At 49.4% G+C, this 26,932-nt stretch overlaps 1 protein-coding gene across 6 annotated transcripts in view; it reads right to left on the bottom strand.

Annotated features, from left to right (window-relative positions):
- LOC141161608 (putative methyltransferase DDB_G0268948) overlaps nucleotides 1-26,606 on the bottom strand; it is a 232,737-nt gene extending 206,131 nt beyond the window's left edge. For 2 of the 6 annotated variants that reach the window (XM_073646648.1, XM_073646653.1), the window contains exon 1: nucleotides 26,486-26,603. The gene's annotated coding sequence lies outside the window, so the exon portion shown is untranslated. Of the gene's footprint in view, nucleotides 1-26,485 lie in introns of all 6 variants that reach the window. The other 4 variants (XM_073646654.1, XM_073646649.1, XM_073646652.1 and 1 more) reach the window with 4 other exon arrangements.
- Between the last annotated feature and the right edge of the window lie 326 nt (nucleotides 26,607-26,932).

Raw genomic sequence — 26,932 nt, 5'->3', positions numbered from 1 at the left:
TAGACGGGTTATCAGGTACAGGGTGAGAAAAAGTCACTGTCTCTTTGTTATCTGGTGGTACCCCGGAGGAGTCAGGAAACAACTGGAGGTCCTCTGCCGGGTCAGAAGAGTGCAGAGGCTCGGGGAAAACATCTGCTTCAGAGTACACTAGGTCGGACTCACTGGACGAAGCAGGCGAGGTATCGGGTACCGAGTATTGGAAAGTCTCTGTCCATTCACCACCAGGTGGCACCCCAAAGGGTTCTGGAGACAACTGGAGGTCCTCCGCCTGGTCAGAGGGGTGTAGAGACTCATGGGTAACCTCTGCTTCAGAGTACACTAGGTCGAACTCACTGGACGAAGCAAGCGAGGTATCAGATCCAGGATATAGGAAAGTCTCTGTCCATTCACCACCAGGTGGCACCCCGAAGGGTTCTAGAGACAACTGGAGGTCCTCCACCTGGTCGGAGGGGTGTAGAGACTCGGGAGTAATCTCTGCTTCGGAGTACACTAGGTGGGACTCACTGGACGAAGCGAGCAAGGTTTCAGGTACAGAGTATAGGAGAGTCTCTGTCCTTTCGCTACCAGGTAGCACCCCGAAGGGCTCAGGAGACAACTGGAGGTCCTCCGCCAGGTCGGAGGGGTGAAGAGACTCATGGGTAACCTCTGCTTCAGAGTACACTAGGTTGGACTCACTGGATGAAGCAGCCGAGGTATCAGGTACCGAGTATAGGAAAGTCTCTGTCCATTCGCTACCAGGTAGCACCCCGAAGGGTTCAGGAGACAACTGGAGATCCTCCACCTGATCGGAGGGGTGTAGAGACTCAGGGGTAACCTCTGCTTCGGAGAACACTAGGTCGGACTCACTGGACGAAGCGGGCGAGGTATCAAGTGCAGGGTATAGGGAAGTCTCTCTCCAATTGTCCTCAAGTGGTATCCCGGGGGATTCAGGAGGCAACAGGGGGTCCTCCGGTGTGAATTCTGGGTGGGCAGCAGTCTCTTCAGGCAGGAGAACTGGTGCACTACCCACGCACATTACCCGTTGGGGCTTCTCCGGGATACAGGGAGATGAAGCTTCAGTAGAGACTTCAAGGTTGGGGTCAGGAGGTCTCAGGGAGGACAGACCCTGGCGTGACGGCTTGCCTCTACGTCTAGCACGTCTGGACTGCCTCTTGAGGTTGGGAGAAGTATTCCGGAGAGTGTAGTCACCCTGTGAGGATTCTGGGTGGGCAGTAGTCTCATTGGGCTGGAGCACTATTGCGCTACCCACACACATTACCCATTGGGGCTGCTCCGGGATACTGGGAAGTGAAGCTTCAGCAGGAGCCTCCGGGTTAGGATCATCGAAGACCATTAGAAAGGCCACCAGGAAGGCCATTATGTCCAGGACGATAGGATCCTGTGTTTCCCATAGGGGGTTGATCCATTCCAAGGCATCACCCGCTAGGTTAGACATAATGAATCCCACCTTAACCCGATCGGTGGGAAAACAAAGAGGGTAGAACTTGAAGTGCAGCATGCATTGCTCCACAAATGCACGACTCTGTCTTGGATCCCCATAGTAACGTGGCGGATCCGCAGGAACGAGAGCTGATAGATCCATCTGGACGGGTGCGTAATTCGCCTGGAACTCAGCTAGAGAAAAATTTTTTTTTTTTTTAAATTTATTTTTAATGCACGTATTCGCTGGAAAAAGTCTCAAAGAGCGAAGGCCGTGGGGCTCAACGGGAACCATGGCCTGAGCATGCTGTAATGCACACGCCCGAACTGACTGGTGTGTGCGTGTTTATGTAGTGATTCCACTGTGCCATGAACCGGAGAGTGCCTGGAGGGGTGTAACTAAGTATCTGCCCGATCCGACCAAGGTCGCACGACGGCATACGACGCCAGTGCACCAGGGAGGAACCGAGCAGATGAACCAGGGTCTACTCCAGGTCAGACTCCGGACACGGCTGTTGACCCACACCGGGGAATACAGGAACAGGCAGACTAGAGCGCAGGCTGGGTAGGGTCCAGTACAGACTGGGAGACAAATTCGAAACCACAGACGCGGTGGACAGGGCCGAGCAAAGCGAAACCGCAGATGCGGTGGACAGAGCTGAGCAAAGCGAAAACCGTAGACGCGGCGGACAGAGCTCAGCAAAGCGAAAACCGCAGACGCGGCGGACAGAGCTGAGCAAAGCGAAAACCGCAGACGCGGCGGACAGAGCTGAGCAAAGCGAAAACCGCAGACGCGGCAGACAGAGCTGAGCAAAGCGAAAACCGCAGACGCGGCGGACAGAGCTGAGCAAAGCGAAAACCGCAGACGCGGCGGACAGAGCAGAGCAAAGCGAAAACCGCAGACGCGGCGGACAGAGCTGAGCAAAGCGAAAACCGCAGACGCGGCGGACAGAGCTGAGCAAAGCGAAAACCGCAGACGCGGCGGACAGAGCTGAGCAAAGCGAAAACCGCAGACGCGGCGGACAGAGCTGAGCAAAGCGAAAACCGCAGACGCGGCGGACAGAGCTGAGCAAAGCGAAAACCGCAGACGCGGCGGACAGAGCTGAGCAAAGCGAAAACCGCAGACGCGGTGGACAGAGCTGAGCAAAGCGAAAACCGCAGATGCGGTGGACAGAGCTGAGCAAAGCGAAAAGGAAAACCGCAGACGCGGTGGACAGAGCTGAGCAAAGCGAAAACCGCAGACGCGGCGGACAGAGCAGAGCAAAGCGAAAACCGCAGACGCAGAGGGAACAGGGCTCTGTTCACACGGAACAGACTAGAAGGGAAAGGCAGAACCAGATACCCACAGGGTACTTGCAGAGAAGTAGCGAGTGGACCACAAACTCACAAACGGAAGTACAGTGACAACGAGCAGGAGTTAGGTACGAGTTCAGACTCTGCCGAAAAAGGAAAGGAACGGACATAGAGAAAAAAACAGATAAAAGATAGGAGAGAGTTCAGACTGGAACTGAGTGTACGGAAAGACCGACACTGCAGCGGGATACAGGAGCGAGTCTGGGAATACGGCCCCCAGAGAGGCGGGACGAACAGGCAAGGAGCGTGTTCAGACTGGCCTGGAAATACAGCCTCCAGGAAGGCGGAACGAACAGGCAAGGAACGAGTACAGACTGCAGGTTAAGGTACACAGATAGGACACAGTACAGACATGGGAACAGATACTGCAAGACAGGTAACATAGACAGTAGAGATGAGCGTTGTTCTACTCGAACTGTTCGCCAATCTCAAATTCGAGCTGTTTTGGGCGGTGTTCGAGCCGTTCGGCGAACACGAACAATTTGAGAAAAATTCGGCTGTTCGAGGTTATGTTCGATAACTGTTCGTGCACCAAAATCATAACTGGATTTTTTCTCAGTAATGATGAAAATTAATGTTAATACGCAGTTTGAGTGTACAGCGGGGTGGGGGGAGGGGCAGGGGATGGATCTCTGCAGGAACAATGAAGATCTCCATTTTTTTTTCTCTTTCCCGCATTTGCAGTGGGGAGGTGCAATCTGTCAGCCTATCAGCAGCGCACACACGGAGCGAAGTGCTTTTTTTCACACAAGCAAGGGCATGTGTCATTGGCAGTGTATGTCACATGTCCTTGCCCTATAAGACCAAACCATTTTCCCCGTCGCCACCATTTTCTCACTGCTGCAGCTGCGTGTTAGACGGCACCGCTGTTGCTGTGTGCGCTATACCTTGTTAATTTCAAGCCAATTTTCGCACAAATATACAGATAGCTTGGGAGTAGGGAATAGTTGTGATTGCAGTCCTTTTAAGGACTAGGTTACAGCATTTCCTACGACTTTTATCAGGGAGGTCTGTGCTCTTAAATAGATAGGTTGTGGGAGTAAAGACTAATTGTAATTGGAGTCCTTTTCAGGACTAGGTTACATCAGTTCCTATCAGTTTTTGCCAGGCAGGTCTGTGCCAGTGCTGTGCAAGTTTTTTTCACAGCATTTGGCTGAATCTAGCAAAGCTAATCCTTTTTGGCCTATTGCAGAGTGTGTTAGTCAGTGGAGTAGCCTATCTGTGTTGCAAGATATACCACCTGAGTATAGAATACCAATTTTTTTACTGCACCTAGTGAAGTAAAATCTTTTGGGCATAGCATCATTCTATTAGTCCATCTATACTGACCTCCATCAGGTTGCAAATTAAAACTAATTTTTATCTGCATCTACAGTACCTCTGAAAAAATATTTGGGCTTCTACCTGTGTGTGGGACTTGTTGTATTAGTCCATCTATACTGACCTCCATCAGGTTGCAAACTGAATATATTTTTTTCCTGCATCTACCTCTGAAAAAATATTGGGCTTCTAGCTGTGTGTGGGTCTTGTTCTATTAATCCATCTATACTGACCTCCATCAGGTTGCAAACTGAATATAATTTTTTTCTGCATCTAGCTCTGAAAAAATATTTGGCCTTCTAGTAGTGTGTCGGACTTTCTCTATTAGTCCATCTATACTGACCTCCATCAGGTTGCAAACTGAATATAATTTTTTTCTGCATCTAGCTCTGAAAAAATATTTGGCCTTCTAGTAGTGTGTCGGACTTTCTCTATTAGTCCATCTATACTGACCTCCATCAGGTTGCAAATTAAAACTAATTTTTATCTGCACCTACAGTACCTCTGAAAAAATATTTGGGCTTCTAGCTGTGTGTGGGACTTGTTCTATTAGTCCATCTATACTGACCTCCATCAGGTTGCAAACTGAATATATTTTTTTCTGCATCTACCTCTGAAAAAATATTGGGCTTCTAGCTGTGTGTGGGACTTGTTGTATTAGTCCATCTATACTGACCTCCATCAGGTTGCAAACTGAATATATTTTTTTCCTGCATCTACCTCTGAAAAAATATTGGCTTCTAGCTGTGTGTGGGTCTTGTTCTATTAATCCATCTATACTGACCTCCATCAGGTTGCAAATTCAAAATAATATTTTTCTGCATCTAACCCAGCCAATAGTTTTGGCCTAATACCACAGTTTGGCCACTCAGCTCTGCTCGGTTACCATCCATTGTTTTTTTGTGCAAACAACTCCAGAGTTGTGAATTAGTTAACCACCAAAATGAGTGGAAAAAGGCCTGCTGCTGGTGGAAAGGGGAATAGGCGTGTTGGGAAGGGGAAAAAAGGTTGTGTCCGTGGGGTAGGTGTTAAAGCAACAGTAACATCTGCAGAAGAAAGACCATCTTCCAGCCAAACTAAAATGTCTACTTCTTTTAGCGGACAATGTGATAAGATCCCTTTCTTACGGCCACGCCAATCGCTACAAATTCCAGATGAGGCACAAAAACAGCAGGTGCTTCAATGGATATCAAGTGCTCCTTTAAGTGGGCTCTCCTCCACATCAACTTCAACATCACAAATACTCCAGTCCTCAAAGGTGTCACCCAAATCGCACTTGCTTCCTCACAGCTCCCAAATCTCCAGCTGCCCGTCTGAGTATGAGGTAGAACAGATGGTTGAGTCTGCAGAGCTGTTTACTCATACTATAGCCTGGGAATCAGAGGTCGACTCCAGCGCTTCTGTGAATCCAGACGAGGAAATGATCTGCACTGATGCCCAGAATCTTTATGAGTCGGATCCAGGACCAGACGCAGAAGGTTCTGACCATAATGTAGACCCTCATTCCCAAACTGTAACTCCTGTTGGTGGAGACAATGAGGAAGACGATGATAAGACTCAAATACCTGATTGGAGCGACAACTTTAGTTTTTTGTCAGGGCAGGAACAGGTTGGCTCTGAGGACGACGGGTGTGATAACGCACAGGGTGATGATGATGAGGTCGGAGATCCCACTTACTGTCAACCCACAGTCAGCCAAGAGATGAGGTCAGCAGAGGAGGTGGAGGAAGATGCTAGTGACGACGAGGTCAGGTTGCGCCTTCCTGGACAGAGACGTAGTACTGGAAGCACGTCAACAACTGCATCCTCAAACACAACTCTGCCTCTCACCACAAGTCGTGGCGGCTCTTCAGGTCGCATGGGTGCTAAGCCTTGCATAGCCTGGGCATTTTTTCAGATCGATAAAGATGACCCAACTCGTGTTATCTGTAACATTTGTCAGCAAAAGCTAAGTAGAGGCCAAAAAATACATAGTTTGAGTACTTCATGCATGAACCGGCACATGGACATGAAGCATAAGTTGCAGTGGGAAGCTCAGTGTGCTACAATGCGGCCTAGCCGGCCGGGCCAACCACCGTCTGCCATATCTTGTGCATCCGCGACCTCTTCATCCTCTGTGACTGGGGGGACAGCAGTCACACCTGTTTTGGGGCACAGACCTGCCACCTCTTTACCCGCAACAGCCAGCGTGATTGGCAGGTCATCATTTTCTTTGGAGGTGGTAACACCAGCTGGTGTTGAGCGCTGTCCGACATCGATAGCACCACCTTTGGATCAAGGCAACCTAACATGTCCGCCTGCATCTTCCTCACAGACCGGCAGTTTGCCGGGGACACCCTTATCAACCCCGTCTAAGCACAATAGCCAGCCCTCGGTCCCTCAGATGTGGACAAGTAAAAGACCATTTCCTCCTAGCCATGAGAAAGCTAAGAGGTTGAATTTCACCATCTGCAAGCTCTTGGCTACAGAAATGCTGCCTTTCCGCCTGGTGGACACAGAGGATTTTCGAGACCTTATGTCCGTCGCAGTGCCCCAGTACCAGATGCCCAGTCGGCACTACTTCTCAAAGAAAGGTGTGCCTGCGCTCCACCAGCATGTCGCACATAACATCACCGCTTCTTTGAGAAACTCTGTGTGTGACAGGGTGCATTTCACCACAGACACTTGGACGAGTAGGCATGGACAGGGGCGTTACATGTCGCTGACTGGGCACTGGGTAACTATGGTGACAGCAGGACAAGGGGCTGCTGTCCAAGTCTTGCCGTCCCCACGAGTTGTGCGTCAATCCTCTTTATGTCAAAGTTCCTCCACTGCTTCTGCCTCCTCAACCTCCTCTCGGTCTTCCACCTGCACCCAAAGCCTGTCTGGTCATGCCACAAGCTTTCTAACTGCGCAGAAGGGATCCTGCACACCTCCTTACTATGCTGGCAGTAGGGCTCAACGTCATCAGGCGGTTTTTACATTGAAATGTCTGGGAAATGTGAGTCACACAGCTGAGGAGTTGTGGTGAGCTCTGGAGAACCAATTTCATGAATGGTTGTCTCCACTGGACCTGAAACCAGGGAAGGCCGTGTGCGACAATGCTGCAAACCTGGGTGCGGCCCTTCGCCGGGGCAATGTCACACACGTGCCTTGTATGGCTCACGTGTTGAACCTGGTTGTCCAGCAATTTTTTTTCTGCAGAGGGCACGGTCGCTGTGTGCTCACTTCCGCCGTTCGCATCCCGCAGCTCAGCGACTTACATCTCTACAGAAGTCGTTGGGCCTGCCACTTCACCGGCTAAAATGCGATGTGCCTACCCGGTGGAATTCAACTCTGCACATGTTGCAGCGACTGTGGCAGCACCGACAAGCCCTGGTGCAATACGTTCTGACGTATAGCCTGGGCCAACGAGATTCAGAGGTGGGGCAAATCACGCTGGAGGAGTGGTCTCAGATCAGGGACCTATGCACCCTTCTGCACAGTTTTGAAATGGCGACGAAGATGTTTAGTGCTGACGATGCCATTATCAGCATGACTATTCCGGTGATTTACATGCTGGAGCACATGTTAAACAGAATTCGGAGTCAGGTGGTGGCACAAGAGGAGGTGGAGGAAGTAGAGGAGGAGGAGTTGTATGCGGAAGGGCTAACATCTGCAAGGTCCAGACGGTCGGCAGCACCAAGGCGGCAGGCATGTGAGGGTGGGGGAGATGGTTTTACCAGGGCGCATGGTAGCAGCCAAACTAGTGAGGAAGGTGCAGGAGCCCAGGAAGAAGTGGAGGACGAACTGATGGAAGACTCATCAGATGAGGGAGACCTTGATCACATTTCTGTTGTGCGAGGTTGGGGGGAGAGGACAGAGGAAGGAAGCATGATTGTTACCTCGCCACCAACACAACAGGGACTTGGTGCTCCTGGATGCGCAACACACATGAGTGCCTTCTTGCTGCAGTACCTGCAACATGACCCTCGAATTGTGAGAATTAGAAATAATCCTGACTACTGGGTTGCCACACTGTTAGATCCCCGGTACAAAAGTAAATTTGCAGAAATTATTCCTGCCATAGAAAGGGATGCACGCATGCAGGAGTATCAGCAGAGACTGTTGCAGAATCTTACATGTGCTTTTCCGCAAAATACCAGTGGTGCACGTAGTGAATCTCACAGTTCCAACTTGCCAACCGTGGGACCGTCAAGTGTTCAGCACTCAAACCGTAACAGAACCACAGTATCTGCTGGTAACATCAATTTTGCGGAATCATTTCACCACTTTTTTAGCCCATCCTTTGCAAGGCCACAGGAGACAAGAAGTCTGACACATAGTCAACGCCTAGAGACGATAGTACAGGAGTATCTCCAAGTAAACATTGAAGCCACGACTGTGTCACTGGACCCTTGCTCTTTTTGGGCTTCCAATCTGGATAAATGGCCGGAGCTAGCCACTTACGCCTTGGAGACCTTGTCATACCCCGCAGCCAGCGTTCTGTCTGAACGTGTGTTCAGCGCTGCTGGTGGTGTGCTGACAGATAAGCGCATGCGGCTCTCCACTGATAATGTAGACAGACTCACGTTCATAAAGATGAACAAATCATGGATCCGAAACGACTTTTCTACCCCTGTGTCATCCTGGGGAGAGTAAAAGCTTGATGATTGGTTAAAATCACCCTACCAACCGTTTTAAGCTTTCAAATTACTAATCATGTTTATCTGTATCTTGACTGGAAAATAATTTGGGCTTTGTAGCAGTGTGCAGCACTGATCCTATTAGGCCATCTATACTAAAGCTTCACCAGATTTAAAATTAAAAATAATTTTTAGCTGCATCTAGCCCGGAAAATAATTTTGGGGCTCCGAGATGCGCAAGGCACATAAGTGCCTTCTTGCTGCACTACCTGCAGCATGACCCTCATATTGTCAGAATTCGAAGTAATCATGACTACTGGGTTGCCACACTCTTAGATCCCCCAAACTTTTCGATCAACCTTTTCATTTTAATAAAGAACAAAAAAATGGTCATTTTTGAAATTATAAGCATTAGCAGGTTGTTAGAAACTGAAATCAAACAGTTTTCAACTCAAAACTTTATTCTAGGTGATGTTACATTTTCACATAGGACCCCTTGTTCGAAAGGAGCTTCTGAACTCTCTCGTCCATTGAATTTGTCAGGTTTTGGATGGTTTCTGCTTCAATTGTTTTGCATGAGGACAGAATACCCTCCCAGAGCTGTTGCTTAGATGTGAACTGCCTCCCGCCATCATAGACACTCCTTTTAATGATGCTCCAAAGGTTCTGAATGGGGTAGAGGTCAGGGGAGCATGGGGATCACACCATAAGTTTGTCCCCTTTTATGCCCATATCAGCCAGAGATGCAGATGTTTTATGTGCAGCATGAGATGGTGCATTATCATGCAGAAAAATGATCTTGCTGTGAAATACACGGTTCTTCTTCTTGAACCATGGCAGGAAGTGCTGTTTGAGAAAATCCACATACATTATGGAGTTCATCTTTAGCGCCTTCAGGGATCCTAAAGGGGCCGACAATCTCTCTCCCCATGATTCCAGCCCAAAACATTACTCCACCTCCTCCTTGTTGGCGCTGTAGCCGTGTTTGCGTGGGGTGTCCATCAACCAGCCATCCTCCACTCCATCCATCTGGACCATCGAGCGCTGCACGGCACTCATCCGTGAATAAAACAGTTTTGAAATCAGTCTTCATGTAATGTTTGGCCCACTGGAGCCGTTTCTGCTTGTGTGAAGTGGATAGAGGAGGTCGACAGGATGGCGCATGCACAGCTGCAAACCTCTGAAGGACCCTGCATCTTGTTGTTCTGGGGACGTTGGAGGCACAAGCAGCTTCAAAAACTTGTCTGCTGCTATGACAAGGCTTTTTTGCCGCTGCTCTTTCAACCTGACGTAATTGCCTGTAGGAAAGAGTCCTCAATTTGCCCTTATCAGCACGCACACGTGTGTACTGTGAATCAGCTACATACTTCTTGATTGCCAAGACACTTCATCTTGATCATCGCACAATGTTGATTGTAGTCATGCCTTGACCTAAACACTCCACAATTTGTTGCTTCTCAGCAGCCGACACATCCTTTTTCTTTCCCATTTTGGCAGAAAATGTAGGCTGCTTAATAATGTGAGAGAGCCTTCTTAAGTAGTCTTGCCTTTCATTGGACACACCTGCCAAACTAATTAGCACAGGTGTCTGCAATTGCTTACAGTGATATAAAGAGCCCTGACACACATCACCATCAATGAGTTTAACTGACAAACAAACAAATTCTTCCCTTATCACTCCTAAACACTTTTTGCATAATAATTTGGAACGCAGTGTACATGTGCTTTTCCACAAAACACCAGTGGTTCACGTAGTGAATCTTACAGTTCTAACTTGCCAACCGTGGTCTGTATGGAGTTGTTCAATAAAGGGCCCAAAATTAAGATAACATAGATGGGAGAGGTCTCTATGAATAGGAATTCCTAAGTATTTGATACCCTGTGAGGGCCAGGCAAAGGGAAAGTTGGACTGGATGGAATCCTATATGGATTTGGGGAGGGAGACATCGAGGGCCTCAGACTTCGCTGCATTGATTTTAAAATTTTACCATGTAACAAAGTGATCTATTTCAGCCATAACAGCATGGATGGATATATGTGATTGAGTGATATATACTAGGACATCATCAGCAAATAGAGAGCACTTGTACTCGGTGCCTCCCACCTCAATCCACCTAATATTGGGGTTATGGCGAATTGATGAGAGCAGGTGCTCCGTCACTAGGATGTATAAGAGAGGGGACAGAGGACATCACTGCCTTGTCCCATTGGTGATTGTGAAAGGTGATGAAAATGTTCTGACGCACCCCCTGGGCCTTGGGACACCCGGAGCCGGACCCTTTTTGGTGGATGCTGGTGGTTATAGTCTTCGTGGCGGCGACCCGGTTCCGTGGCTCAGGGCGGTCAAACCAGTGGCGGAACTATTTATGTGGTTTTGATGTTTAAATGTCCGACTACGCCACCCGTGGATTGCGGTCAGAGTGAACCGCCGCTACAGGGCAGACCGCTGAGGCTGGTGTTGTGGGTGCAGCAGAGCATAGCATAACTCCCCACGGGAGGAGTATAGCCTCAGGGCAGTGTATGCGGAGGATGGGGGTGATGGTGCAGGGCAGCAGCAGTAACGACACGGAGTCAGTGATGCAGTTCAGGGCCTTTACTCACAGTTCTTATTATCCAGACCACGTCTGCAGGTAACGGCTGCCCACATCGTACTGTGCTCACCAGGTGAGGGGCTCAGACAACTCCCAGATAACTTTGGAGCACTTCACAGGACCCCCTTTGTGTGTCCTTTGTCTGGCCTTTCTTACCAACACTTCTGTCCGGCTGCCTCGGGCCTCCTCTTGGTAAACTTGGCGCCAGTTTCCCTGACCCTATGTGGTGCCTTCCTAGCGGGTGTAGCGAGGGGCTGCGCCACATAAAATGTCAGAGCCTCCGGTTTCTAGCTGAGGGTCGTTTCCTGCCTCCACTAGTTCGGGGACCGGTCTCCCCCTTTGGCCTGACCCCTCCACGCAGGTGGATTCGGGCGTGCGGTGGCGACTCGCCCGTCCGCACCCCTGGGATCCCTTCATTCCTCGTTCCTGGAGCCTTCTCCGCTCCTGTTCCTTCCTTCTCCCTCTTCCTGGCCTGGGCCTCTGTTACTAGGCCCGCCTCCGGAGCAGAGCTCATGCAGAGCCCCTGCTCCCTGCCACTTCTGCTCAGACTTCTCTGCACTGAACTAAGATGGTGCCCACCTTTTATACTCCCTTCTCAATGCACCCAGGAACTGCTTCCTCCCTGCTCCTGCACTACAGGGTTCCCCTTCCTCAGTGTTCCCTCCCCCCACTCCAGCCAGGGACAGGGACTGTCGTGCCCATCTCAGGGGCATATTGGTCGCCCTGCCCCACGGCAATGTGGTGTAATGCATGCAGGTGTCGGGTCCTGATCCACACTCCATCCTTACCTGAGAGTGAGATATCACACCTCTGGGTGAGGTGCAATACGTCTGTAGCAACCGAGCCCTCAGGGTGCTACAGTTCCATTTATCTTCAGCCTAGGTGACGTATTGCGATACAGGGCCGTGATTTTGGCTATAAAAGGGTCCCCTAGACCCCTACCCCAAGCTTTTTAAGAAAATCATATATGGCGTGCCAGGAGACTCTATGGAATGCTTTCTCAGCATCCAACGAGAGTATCTAATTACAAATTTTTAACTGCATCTAGCCCAGGAAATACTTTGTGCCTAGTAGCAGTGTCTGCTAGTCAGCGGATTATCCCGGCTGTTAAGCAAGCTGCACCACCTGTAGTTTAGACACTTAATTTTTTCAAAGGAAATGCTTCGGGACCATGGGATACTTAGTGAAGAGCATCAGGAGGCACCCCAAGGCATAGGGGCTGGGACTGGCAGTAGGATGCCTTGCGGTGGACAGCCGAGCTCGATCCTTATAAAAGCTTTTTAACTGCAGCAGCTTTAGTGGACGCTACTGGAGCTGGAATTACCGCGGCTGCTGGCATGAGACTTGCCCTCCAATAGATCCTTGTAAATGGATTTAAAGTGTATTCATTCAAATTAGAGAGACAATTTAAATTAAAAAGCTTAGAGCTGCCTCCACCACAGGGGGGCTCGCTCGACCCACCAGCGGACAGGCACCAGTATTGGGAGAGGGGGGCTGGCCGTCAGGGTTCACCGCGGCTCTGGCACAAACCCGGCGACACGGAGGTGGCACGGGCAGAAGCGGACTGTCCGTGTCGGCTTCTCACTTTTTGGATTTTAGAAGGGCATGACATGCCTATATCTGTGTCTCCCCCTCCTTTTACTCCTCCACCTCTTTTATTTTCGCATGACTATATGTACTTGTCACTTTTCCATGTGTTAGTTATGTCTTCTGAGCAGTTTGTCAGCTTTTGAACACCTTTGAAGGTGTTTTCTATGTGTTTCTATGTGTTTTTGTTTGCCTGCCATTGGTTTTAACGGTGTTCGAAGGTTTTCGACGAACAGTTCGACGAACAGTTCGGCGAACACACGGGTGTTCGACGAACCGAACCGAACTCGAACACTACGGGGGTGGCTCAACACTAATAGACAGGACCTGGCATGTTAGAGACAAAAGCCAACTGACAGGGCATGATGCTCAGGCATGGGTTAATTGGAGCAGCTGTTTTAAATACCAGTTGACAGACAGCAATAGGCTGAGGACGCACAAGGGGTGTGCCTGCAGCAGGTACAAAAAGCAGGAAGTGATTGGGCGCCGCCCTTAAGAAGCAGACACAGAGGCAAACAGACAGCATGGAGGGAAGCCAGAGAGACATTCTGGACTGGAGATCAAGTGCGCGCTCTTGCACAGTGGGAGATGGACCACTATGCAAGGACGCTGCCAGGTATGTTACAGATATCCTGCCAAGAGGTTTGCGTATTCAGCTTTTTCCTACCTTGGCAACTGATGACCCTCTATTTGTTAACAAATGGGAGGACACGCTGACTAAGTGTTCTAGGACACTCCTGGAGCTGCTGATTGGGCAGGATAAAAAAGCTCTTGAACCTGTGGAAAAGGAGATCGACGATATCCGGGAAAAGCTATATTCTATACTCTCCTCAGAAGAAAGTAAATGCTTTGATCAGGCACTCGAGGAGGACCTCAATAAGTGGGAGAGCGAAATCCCAAAAATTAAGACAAAAAAATACACCCGAGATTTGAATGACTATCAATCTAATAATATTTACCGGTGGAAAACCAAGGGTAAAAACAGATTTCGCTCTCGTTCAGTCTCAAGTGCCTCGATCAATTCGGAAGAAGAATGTGGTGGTGGAGTAGGGCGTTTTTTAGACAAGCGCCCCCCTCCAAACGTAGAAGACATCCCGACCACATCTCATCTACAACCAAGAACTCCATCTATAAAAACGAAATATCGGCCTTACAACTTCAGAGAGAAAAGACCCAAGAAACTCTAAAGGTAATTAATTTATCAAAAAATCCCTTATCTACAGTACAGTCTGAGGTTCTATCCAAAGGACTCTCTTTCTCGCCTGTAGAGAGATTTGATTGCTTCACAGCAATCAAAGATCTGGAACTATTCGCCAGAAAATTAAACTTTAAGAAATTTTTTCGGGTCCAGAGGTTCCCCTATCCACAGTCGAGGCACTCGCGCTCCAAGACTTAGAAGCACTAGAAGCGGAACAAACAACACAGCCGCCTCCGAACGTACCCGTGCACCTCCACCGGAGCTCCAGGGCTCCCCCCCCTGTCTTCATGCCCACAAATTGAAATTTTTGTAAAATTAGTACGGGAAGATCTTATTAGAATGGATTCTAAAATCCACTCGGACAATCTTTCATCATCCCAACGTCGTGCAATTAAGGAATTACAGAACATGAAAAATATTGTCATTAAAAGAGCAGACAAGGGGGGGAATGTGGTCATCTGGCCGGTAGAGTTATACGAAGTGGAGGCATTTAAACACCTAGACTGTGTTGATAAATATAGGAGATTAGAAAATATTCCACTTAATATCTTCCGCAGGGAACTTGTGGACCTGATTGATGATGCTCTGAAATCTAAAGTAGTTACACCAAAGATGGCTGAAGCACTCGTTCCGGACTTCCCAGTGAACCCTACCTTTTATCTATTGCCCAAGGTCCACAAGGACACCCTTTTTCCTCCGGGCAGACCTATTGTCTCGGGAATCGGGGGTCTTTGTGGACCTGCTTGCGGATTTATTGATTTCTACCTGCAGCAATGCGTTGAGACTCTTCCATCCTTTGTTAGGGATACCACGGATGTCTTGAGAAGACTCGATGGTGTCACACTTGAGGAGGATATGTGGCTGGTAACCTGCGACGTGGAGTCCCTCTATACGTCTATACGGCATGACCAGGGTATAAAAGCCGCGAAATTCTTCCTTTACATGACTAACTTGGAGGTTGAACTCATTGAGTTTATTCTAAAATTATTGAGATGACATCCTCACACACAATTATTTTGTATTCAAGGACCGTCCCTTCCTACAGCTCCAGGGGACTGCAATGGGGGCGGCCTGTGCGCCCTCATATGCAAATCTGTTCCTGGGCCTGTGGGAGAGGGAGGTTGTCCTGAACACTCCTGGACACGATGGGGTTGCTCTCTGCTCACGCTATATAGACGACGTGCTCTTTATATGGCAGGGCTCCACGTCGCAGTTGGAAATGTTTCTTGGCAATCTGAACGCCAATGACCTTAATATAAAACTGATCTGGAAATATAACCAGCAACAGGTCGATTTCCTGGATCTATTTATTTCAAAGAACTCGGATGGTACATTGGGTACGAACATCTTTCGCAAAGAAACATCGACCAATTCGCTTCTTCACTTCTCCTCCTCCCACCCTCCTAAACTTAAGAGTTCTATACCGATTGGGCAGTTCCTGAGGGCACGCAGGATCTGCTCAAGTGATGATGGGTTTAGAGACCAAGCAAATGAGCTGGCTGGGAGATTTCGGAGCAGAGGCTATAGACAGCGTGACATCAATAGGGGCCTGACTAGAGCTATTTCTACCTCTAGGCAGGCCTTTCTTGATTCGTCCTCCAGGTTACACAACACACGTAGATCCAATCAAGCGGACGGAAATCCGAGATTTGTCTCCACATTTAACGCTAATTGGAGAAAAGTCAAAGATACCCTATCTAAATATTGGTCAATCCTCCTCACAGATAGGGATTTAAGCAAACACTTGGCGCCCCAACCATGCATTTCTTGGCGCAGATCGAAGACACTGGGTGATTTACTCTCAAAAAGTCATTATATACCCCCCGGTAACCGCTTTATCTTTGGCAGCAAAGGCCCACCATGGGGTAGCTTCTCTTGCAGTAGATGTTCTATTTGTAAATTTGTTCCAAAGACTATGGAATTTTGGAACTCAAGTCATGATAAATCTTTTAAAATTGTACATCACATATCTTGTGATACCGCATCCGTGATATATCATCTCACTTGCCCCTGCGGATTGATTTATGTGGGAATGACCACAAGACTGCTTAAAATTCGCATTCAAGAACACATTCGTGATATAAAAAAAGCAATCACATGCCTAGAACCGGAGTCACTTAAAACTATTCCTAAGCACTACTATACAGCTCACAAATGCAACCCTAAAGGTACAGTAGTCTGTGGCATTGACCATATTTCGCTCGGCATTAGAGGCGGCAATGTTAAACAGAAACTACTGCAAAGAGAGACACGCTGGATCATGATTTTGGATACAGTTGCCCCCAAAGGTCTTAACGAAAATGTTAGCTTTAAGCCCTTCTTGGCTTAAATAGAATCAGTGTCCTTATTTTTAACAGCAGACTTGGTTTTTATATTGTATAACATTTCCACTTTTAACTGCTTTGTTTGCCTCATTTCAGTGTATATGACTCATTTGAAGTGCATGGCCTTATTGATGGAAGTACGCGGGTCTGGATGTCCATATCAATCAACATGGATTTTATTACGCTGATCTACGACATATGCCGCCAAAGACTGTGTACTCTGATGTATATTAACATATTATGCCATATTAGATATTTATATGCGAGTGTGCAATATATGCGGGTTGTCGCATTTCCCCCTTTTTTTTTTTTTTTTTTTTATCTCCAGCACCATACGTGCTATAGATATGGGCGCGTTTTGTCAGTTTGTCAGGGCCCGAACATTAGTATAATTCAATTATGAATGTAATTTTATAATATATTTAACGCTCACTGTGCCTATGTTACTTGTACATTTAGCATATTGCATTGACTTAATTAATTATTTACTTTCATTATTCTATTGATATTGACATGGATAGGGACGATGTTTCACTATGACATGCGCTTATGATAGCCCCGTAGAGTGCATACTATCTTCCCTATACATCTCTGTTGATACGCACAGACCTCATTCTTTCTTACTCCTTCTATTCACTCGCAGACCACCCTGGAGCTCCACTGGCATGGGCGGACTGGCCACCCGCCTGTTGCCGGGGTGACCGCTCCAGAGTGCGACTGCGATTGATACATAACGCTTTGCGAGATGTATCTGTGGCACCCCAGGGGTCTGGTTTCCACAGTAATAGCAGTATTACGTCTGAGAGCAGGTGGGAGGTCTCTTGGTCAGGAATCCTATGCATGCCACACCTCCTGCCCAGTCCTGGGAGGGGAAGAACTTCCCCTATATAAAACTGGGGCTGAGGCAGGGTGAGTTAGTTAAGAAGAGGAGAAGCAGCTATAGGAAAAAGAGATCAGGAGCTCTGGGGAAGTCGTGCTAAAAGGAATCAGGGGCTGGCAGCTGTAGAGCTCGCCCTGATTGAAGAGTTACCACCGGACCCGGAGTCCGAGGCTATGGGGACTAATCCTTACCCAGCAGCAGAAACTGACCAGCAGGGAATTTCAGGTCCTCTGGCCAAGAAACCCGAAGGCACGGTCACACGCGTGGGACCAGCACCGCCGTCGTGGAGCGGAAGCCACTAGAAGGCCCCGAGTCACCGGCCATACGGGTGAGCACCACACGGTACACTCAGGGACGTGGGCTACTTTTACCCGCCTCTAGCAAGGTAGCCAGTAGAGTACAATTAGTTGGGGAGACCTACAACTCCGCCTGGCCAGGGGAGATCCCATCTGTTCAAGGACTGACCAGGCCCCGACTGCTAGCCAGTACTCCGGGAGGGTCTATTTTTGTCACCAGTAAAGACCCTGAACTACACCGCATCGTCTCTGAGTGGTTCCTGCTACCCCCATCATCCACGTCGGCTGCCCTGAGGTCATACCCCTCCCGTTGGGGGTTATACCATCCACGCTGCACAATCCTTCCACCGGCCTCAGCGGTCTGCCCTGCAGCGGCAGCTCCATAGCTGCATTCAACGGGTGGCGTAGTCGTCCAACATCTACTGCTAATACTCAGCCACACAGTTTGACTCCCTGGGCACGGACCGGGTCACCGCCACGAGACTACTACCCCCAACAGGCCCGGCTCCGGGTAGTCCCCGCGTGCGCAACGCTACACCAAGTAGGCCCAGGGGCGCGTCAACTTTGGCGTAGTCGGCAGGATTTCGTGCCCGCAACCACCGGGTACTGCGTGCCTGAAAAAGACTGTTCAAACTTACCAGTGGTGAAGATTCCCGCCATCCGGCGCCATCTTCTGCCTTCTTCCCGCCATCCGCGAAGTTTTCCCGCCATCCGGCGCCATCTTCTGCCTTCTTCCCGCCATCCGTGGAGTTTTCCCGCCGTTGGACGCCATCTTGAAGACGCCGCGCGGGAAGAAGAGGGGCGTGGACTCCGAAAGCGCGCGAGAACTGAAGCCCCGCCTCACGTCCGGACGTTGCGTAAGGTCCTGGAAGGAGCCCAGCAGACGCCGACGTCACAGGAGCGCGACGGAAGGTCCTCAACCCTGACGATCCACTGCGGAGCCGCGGCCTACGGAAGAGGATCATCGCAAGGTAGGCCACGGTCCACTAGGGGGGGAGAAAGATGTCGGATACGGAGGAGAGCTTCACTGCCTCAACCCCCGCCAGCGCCACCGCTGCTGCAGTCATGCCTTTCACCATGCCCTATATCCCGGGAGCAGCCTGGCTACCCCAGTACTCAGGGGAGTCACATACCCTGAATGACTTTAAAGAAAAGCTGGATAGCCTCTTCCAGGTGTACCCCCTCACAGAAGAGCAGAAAGTGAGCATTCTGGTGGCCCAACTAACCGGGGCAGCCCAAAGGGAGGTAAAGTCCTGGCCACCTGGGAGGAGGACTGTCGCAGGGATACTAACCCGGCTGAGGGACACCTTTGATACCCGCACCTCAGCCGAGATTAAGCTTAGATTCTATGGGTGCAAGCAGCGAGCACATGAGAGTATAAGGGACTATGCACTAAACCTACAAGAGGCCCTGAGAGCCATTAAGCAGACCGACCCTGACAGCGTGGGAAACGAGGACAGGCTGTTGACCGAGCAATTTATAGAGGGACTATATTGCAATGTCCACCGAACCCAGTTGCGGGCCATAGCCTTACAGGATCCTCATCTGGACTTTGCACAGTTCAAGGACAGAGCCATCTGGGTGCTCCGAGAACCGACACCGGGTGGCGTTGTGACCCACAGGCACCCAGCTATCACTTACCACCAGGAGGCGGCGCCCTTGTCGGCAGGGCCTGTGGGGGCTGATGCGCAGGCTTTGAACAATGACCCGGCTCCAGACCTGCACCATCAGGTCCAAGAGCTAGCTAAAAGCGTTGCTGCGCTAACCCGAACTGTGCAGTCTTTACAGGTTTCCACTCCAGGGAAGATCCAGCTGGCATCCGGACCGGAGGACATCCCGTGGCGTCGACCAAGGAGGACCCCACCGGCCAGAGGAAGACCCAGCGACCGGTACAACGAGGACGGACAACCCATCTGCCGCCGCTGCAATCAACCCGGACATATGGCAAGGTACTGTCCTTTAAACTGGCACAACCTGGGGTAGAGGGCCAACCCCCAGGAAAAAGATCACCAGGCCCATCGAACTGGCGCGACAAATATGTGGGAGGACGTCCAGTCTTGCCTGTGGTACTGGATGGCATCCCTATGAGTGCCCTACTGGACACCGGGTCACAGGTCACCACCATCCCGTACGTGCTCTTCAAGCAGTACTGGAATGACTCGGATATCACCCGCTATCCAGACGACGACTTGAGTATCATCGCCAGTAATGGTCAGCCCATGCCACAGATCGGATTTAAAGAAATGACCATTAAAATCGGTAGAGTCGAACTGGCAGCACAGGGACTGATCATTGTAGACATTGACAAGCGCGGGAGTCACCCAAAGATAACTCTAGGAACTAATGTGATTGAAAATTGTCTTGCAGAGGTGATTTTCATTTTACAGCAGGTTGCCAAGAACGCCAGCTCCGGCCAGCAGCGAGTGCTCCAGAAAGAGATCCGGGCACTGATGCGACGGCAACAGGTGGAACTCTCCGGTGGTGAGATTGGTAGCGTAAGAATGTGTGACCCTTTCCCTATTGCCATGCCCCCGAAAAGTGAAATGATGATTTGGTGCCGGGCAGCTATTGGTCTGAGAGGTAGAGATTACCAGGCCATGGTAGAACCAGTCTACTCAGACAGTAGGCCCACCATTTTGACAGCATGGGGGGTAGTTGATGTACGCCATGGGAGGGTGCCCGTTCGTATAATAAATATCGGGAAAAGGGAAGTATACCTGCCCCGGTATGCTACGCTAGGCAAATTATATACTATCAACCAAAATTCTATACAGTCTGTGGAACCCTTGCCTCCATCTCACCCGGAGGAAGGTAACGGCTCTACGAAAATAATGGAGGATTGGTGTCAGCAACTACATTTGGGTACTGACTCCACTCCCTCCCACCAGAAACAGGGAGTCTACCGGGTGGTTCGAGAGTACGAGAGAGTGTTTAGTAAACACCCGTTAGACTTCGGGCGAGTCAAGGGGGTAGAACACCACATCCCCACGGGAGACCATCCTCCCATAAAAGAGAGGTATCGACCCGTACCCCCTGCACACTACCAACACGCCAAGGGGATGCTTAGAGACATGAAGGAGGCTGGGGTAATCAGGGATAGCTGTAGCCCCTGGGCAGCTCCACTAGTCTTGGTCAAAAAGAAAGACAACACCATGAGAATGTGTGTAGATTACCGGAAAATTAACCGTATCACACACAAAGATGCGTACCCCTTACCAAGAATAGAGGAGTCTTTGGCTGCTTTAAAATCTGCTAACTTCTTCTCCACCTTGGATCTCACTAGCGGGTACTGGCAGGTTCCTGTAGCAGAGGCGGACCGGGAGAAGACCGCATTCACCACCCCGATGGGACTTAGTGAGTTTACCTGCATGCCGTTCGGACTCTGCAACGCACCAGGAACCTTCCAGCGATTGATGGAATGCTGTCTGGGACACCGAAACTTTGAGACGGTCCTGTTATACCTGGACGATGTCATCGTCTATTCCAAGACCTACGAGGACCACCTGAAACACCTGGCGGAAGTGTTCGAAGCTCTGGCAAGTTACGGCCTAAAGGTGAAACCCTCCAAGTGTCACCTCCTGAAGCCGAAGGTGCAGTACCTGGGACACGTGGTGAGTGCTGACGGAGTGGCTCCCGACCCTGATAAGATCACCGCAATTAAGGAATGGCCAAACCCCTCCAGCGTAAAGGAAGTGAGGCAGTTCCTCGGGTTGGTAGGCTACTACCGAAGGTTCATTCCCGGTTTCACCAAAAAGGCAGCTCCTATGCAGGACCTCCTGATAGGCCAGTCCAGGAAGGCCAAGAACCAGAAGCCACCCTTCAGATGGGAGAAGCTGGAAGAAGAGTCCTTCCACCAGCTGAAGATGGCCCTCACGGGTGATGAAATCCTGGCGTACCCTGATTATAGCCAGCCCTTTATCCTCTACACCGACGCCAGTAACATCGGGCTAGGAGCCGTACTGTCCCAGATCCAGCAGGGGAAGGAACGGGTAATTGCTTACGCCAGCCGAAAACTGCGACCCACCGAAAGAAACCCTGAGAATTACAGCTCATTTAAGCTAGAGTTCCTGGCAGTGGTGTGGGCAGTCACCGAACGCTTTAAGCACTACCTCGCTGCTTTCCGGTTCACCGTGTACACGGATAACAACCCGTTGACACACCTGGACACTGCAAGACTCGGTGCCCTAGAGCAGAGATGGATGGCCCGCTTGTCCAACTATGAGTTTACAATCAAATACCGGGCAGGACGCTCCAATACCAACGCGGACGCCCTGTCCAGGATGCCGAACCTACCGGACGTAGGGGAAGATTCAGAGGAACTGGAAGAAGTTGAACTCCCCGCGTTCCACCGTCATGGGACTATCCAGTATTCCCACCGTGTAAGGAGTAAGCAATCCGCTACGTTCAACCCATTACCTCATTACAACTGGGCGGAGACGCAAGACAGTGACCCTGCCGTCCGACTGGTAAAGGAGATGCTGACTCGGCCAGATGCACGCCTTGACCCAGACGCTCCGGAGGAAGCCAAGCAACTGTGGGCTGAGAAGAGTCGACTGTTCCTTTACAAGGGGAAGTTGTGCCGCAGAATGGTTAACTCCCGGACGCATGAACTAATCTGGCAAGTAGTGGTGCCAAGAAGAGACGCAGCTATGGTGATGGAGGCATACCACGACGGAGCTGGGCACTTCGGATGGAAGAAGCTGGAGTTCCTGCTGCGCGGGCGGTTCCATTGGGTAGGCATGAGAGGAACCATCGAGAGGTGGTGCAGAGACTGTGGCCCATGCAACCTAAGAAGGAGGGACCGTGCCAGCCAGAAGACTCCCCTGCAGTCCATCATCACCAGACAGCCGTTGGAACTGGTAGCCTTGGATCATGTAAAACTGACCCCAAGCAGAAGTGGCTACGTCTACGCGTTAACCATCGTGGATCACTACTCCCGGTTCTTGGTTGTCGTCCCCGTCAAGGACTTAACGGCTCAAACAGCAGCTAGAGCCTTCCAGCAGCACTTCTGCCGTCCGCACGGATACCCGGAGCAGGTGCTGACGGACCAGGGGCCTGCCTTTGAAGCGGAAGTCTTCCAGGAGTTCTGCACCCTGTATGGCTGCCGGAAGATAAGAACAACACCCTATCACCTGCAAACTAATGGATTTTGTGAGAAAATGAACCAGGTGGTGATAGATCTTCTGAAAACATTGCCCCTGGAAGAACGTTGTCTGTTGCCTGAAAAGCTGCCCGACCTGGTGGACCTATACAACCACATCCCTGTAGGTTCCACCAACTGTACCCCGGCTTACCTAATGAGGGCAAGACCTGGTAAGCTTCCTGTTGATCTGGAGATGGGAGTCCTGACACCCAAGGACACTTCACCAGAAGCAGACTGGGACACAGAGAGGCAGCAGCAGTACCGGAAAGTACAGGAGAGCGTGGAGCGAAGTCTCTGTCAAGCTAGGGAAAGACAAGAGAAAACTTACAACCAGTATGCTCCCGCTGTTCCCCTGGTGCCCGGAGAGCAGGTCTTGAAGAGGAAAAGACGGCTCCACAAGTTGGACGACCAGTGGGAGAAGGACCCGTACACCGTACTGCCCTCAAGCCATGACAACCCAAAGATCTGTACAATCAGTAAAGACGGGGGGGAAACCACAGCCATTGTATCCCGGGATCACCTGAAGAAGTGTCCCGAACAGCTACAGAACCCTGAAGAGGAACAAGAAGACCCTCGACCCGTAGAGGAAAGGGAAGATATGGTTAGTACTGTGCTCGGAGACTTCCCTCGGTCTTGGACTCAAGTCAATGGTGCTGTTGTGGTACCCGTCCTCACGTTCCTCCAACCAGCATCCCAAGTGCCTACGGAGACACAGGTAGAGCTAGAAGAACAGCCGGTCCAGGAGGCAGAAGACCCCACGCAAGCAGACCAGGAGAATCAACCCTCTGCTTATAGTGAGCCTGCCATACCCCTAGTGAGCCAAAGAGTCCGTAGACGGCTGCCCAGTTTACCCTTGACAGCTCCTATACCCTGTAGCTCAGGACCAGTCAGCCAGCTCCGTAGGTCCACTAGGGTCACTAGAGGCCAGTTGCCCATACGGTGGAGGATCTAAATGTTCAAGCTATTTTATTAATGTTTACCTGTTTATTGTTGCTTGTGTATAATTATGTGTTTCTAGTTATTTGTAGGAGTCTTTGGTGGATTTACCGGGAATCCTTTGTGCATATAGTTGGAGCGTAACCCAGGACTGACTAAAAGACTGATAAGGACTCGGGGCAGGACAGACCCCTACCTGGTTACGTCTCCCTGTTTTGGTGAAATGGACACCTTTGTTTTCCTCAAAAGTTACACCCGGTTGCGGACACGCCGTGACCACCGTATGTGTTGTCTCTACCAGAACGTTATTGTTTATACCTTGTTATGTTTACAAAAGTATGTTTAGTCCCGGAGTACTAAATTTCACTAGGGGGGAATGTGGCACCCCAGGGGTCTGGTTTTCACAGTAATAGCAGTATTATGTCTGAGAGCAGGTGGGAGGTCTCTTGGTCAGGAATCCTATGCATGCCACACCTCCTGCCCAGTCCTGGGAGGGGAAGAACTTCCCCTATATAAAACTGGGGCTGAGGCAGGGTGAGTTAGTTAAGAAGAGGAGAAGCAGCTATAGGAAAAAGAGATCAGGAGCTCTGGGGAAGTCGTGCTAAAAGGAATCAGGGGCTGGCAGCTGTAGAGCTCGCCCTGATTGAAGAGTTACCACCGGACCCGGAGTCCGAGGCTGTGGGGACTAATCCTTACCCAGCAGCAGAAACTGACCGGCAGGGGATTTCAGGTCCTCTGGCCAAGAAACCCGAAGGCACGGTCACACCTGTGGGGCCAGCACCGCCGTCGTGGAGCGGAAGCCACTAGAAGGCCCCGAGTCACCGGCCATACGGGTGAGCACCACACGGTACACTCAGGGACGTGGGCTACTTTTACCCGCCTCTAGCAAGGTAGCCAGTAGAGTACAATTAGTTGGGGAGGCCTACAACTCCGCCTGGCCAGGGGAGATCCCATCTGTTCAAGGACTGACCAGGCCCCGACCGCTAGCCAGTACTCCGGGAGGGTCTATCTTTGTCACCAGTAAAGACCCTGAACTACACCGCATCGTCTCTGAGTGGTTCCTACTACCCCCATCATCCACGTCGGCTGCCCTGAGGCCATACCCCTCCCGTTGGGGGTTATACCATCCACGCTGCACCATCCTTCCACCGGCCTCAGCGGTCTGCCCTGCAGCGGCAGCTCCATAGCTGCATTCAACGGGTGGCGTAGTCGTCCTACATCTACTGCTAATATACTGCCACTCAGCTTGACTCCCTGGGCACGGACCGGGTCACCGCCACGAGACTACTACCCCTATCAGATCCGGCTCCGGGTAGGCTCCCGCGTGCGCAACGCTACTCAGCACAGGCCCAGGGGCGCGTCAGATCTTCATACTTATTAATAGTATCAACAGCTACTTACCTTTATTGTTAGACATTCTGAATGACTACTATTATATTACTTTGTCTAGGATTATCCTATCATATATATTTCAACTGACTTATATATAGGGTACATTTGTATGTTCAGTTACTAGTTGAGCATCTTTGTCCTATACACATGTGATTAATTTGGACTTATGGGTGTGTTTGGATTCTGTGGACAGGGATTTGGTCTCCCTTCTCTTGGCACTTTTCCATCTGCCTTGATCTAGTTATGCTTCTCACATTACCACGTTCACTTATTGTAACTCTCAACAAGAGAATATCTATTTTATTGTTATGATTAATTAATAAAAACGTATATATTGTTCAATAGCTCACTCTCCGGCTATCTCTTTTTTTGGAATGTGGTCTTTATTCTGAATACCATAGACATCCCCTTTATCTCATTCCTCCCCCTTTTTTGGTCTTATAGCGCTTATCTTGGCGGCTCATGGGCAGCGTTCATAGGAGATAGTGATTTTTGCTATACATATCACAGACGATCGAACGATCGCAGGTTCAAGTTTCCTAATGGACTATTAAATACAGTTTTTTTTTAAAAAACACAAAAATTCAAATCACCCCCATCTTGACCCCTTAAAAATAAAACAAATAAAAAAAATGAAAAATACACACATGTGGTATCACCGCTATCAGAAATATCCGATCTATCAAGATATTAAATCGTAAATCGTTATGAGAAAAAAAATCAAAATGCCAGAATTATGTTTTTTTGGTCACCGCAACATTGCAATAAAATAAAAGGCAGTCAAAACATTGTATCTACCCCAAAATGGTATCAATAAATATGTCAGCTCAGGGCGCAATAAATAAGCCTTCACATAGGCCGAGATCCTGAAAAATGAAAACGTTATGGGTCTCGGAAAATGGAGACAAAAGCAAAAAATTAGTTTTTTTACATATTTCTGAATTTTTTTTCATCACTTAAATATTAAAAAAAACTATACATGTTTAGTATCTGCGTAATTGTACTGACCTGGGGAATCATATTGCCAGGTCAGTTTTACAATATATTGAACATGGTATATACAAAACCCAAAAACCATTGTGGAATTGCACTTTTTTTGCAATTTCACAGCACATGGAATTTTTTTTACAGTTTTCCAGTACACTATGTGGGAGAATAAATAATGTAATTCTAAAGTACAATTCGTTCTACAAAAAACAAGCCCTCATATAGCTATATGGCTGGAAAAGTAAAAAAAGATATGGCTCTTGGAAGAAGGGGAGGAAAAAACGAAATATGGAAAATCGCCCGGGATTGAGGGGGTTAAGTGAAGCCCTTCACAGAAGTGCCAGTATCTCATGTAGCCCTTTGGGAAAATTAATTCCCCACCCTGTTCTAATGGATATATATTAATTATTTTGTCTTAAGCACACAGTCCTCAGATATAGACCAAAGTAATATACCTTGATGCAATATAACCTCAGTTGCACTTATCTTGAATAAGAGTTGATGGGACTTGTTTTTCCAAGCTGGATACGTTTCTCTGTCACAATATTCAGTACTTGCTTGTATTTGAGTCTGAGCACAGATAACAGGACATGGAAGGCGGAATATTAATGACGCAGAGAACTTCAGGGACACACCCTGCAGAAAAGGTTATGCAATAAAACAAATGGTTGGCAGAAATATTTTAGACACCTTGTCACTGATGGAAACAGTTTACCTGGGAGAAAAAGTTCAGCAATAAAATACAGAATCCAGAGCTATAAAAAGGGCTTGAGGCTTGCAAGAGTCGGAGACAGTGCAGGAGATCACCACCACAGAACTTAAGGATACAGAAGATCAGATCAGCACTTGGTAGTTAAAGGGGTTTTCCCATGAACAAAGTACATATTAATCAATAGATTTTG

This window comes from Phyllobates terribilis, unplaced genomic scaffold, assembly GCF_046119375.1.
Source record: "Phyllobates terribilis strain yellow unplaced genomic scaffold, ASM4611937v1 Scaffold_9__5_contigs__length_417890890, whole genome shotgun sequence".
Lineage (NCBI taxonomy): Eukaryota > Metazoa > Chordata > Amphibia > Anura > Dendrobatidae > Phyllobates > Phyllobates terribilis.
Note: the sequence above shows the minus strand (reverse complement) of the source record. Positions and strands in the feature narration are given on the sequence as shown.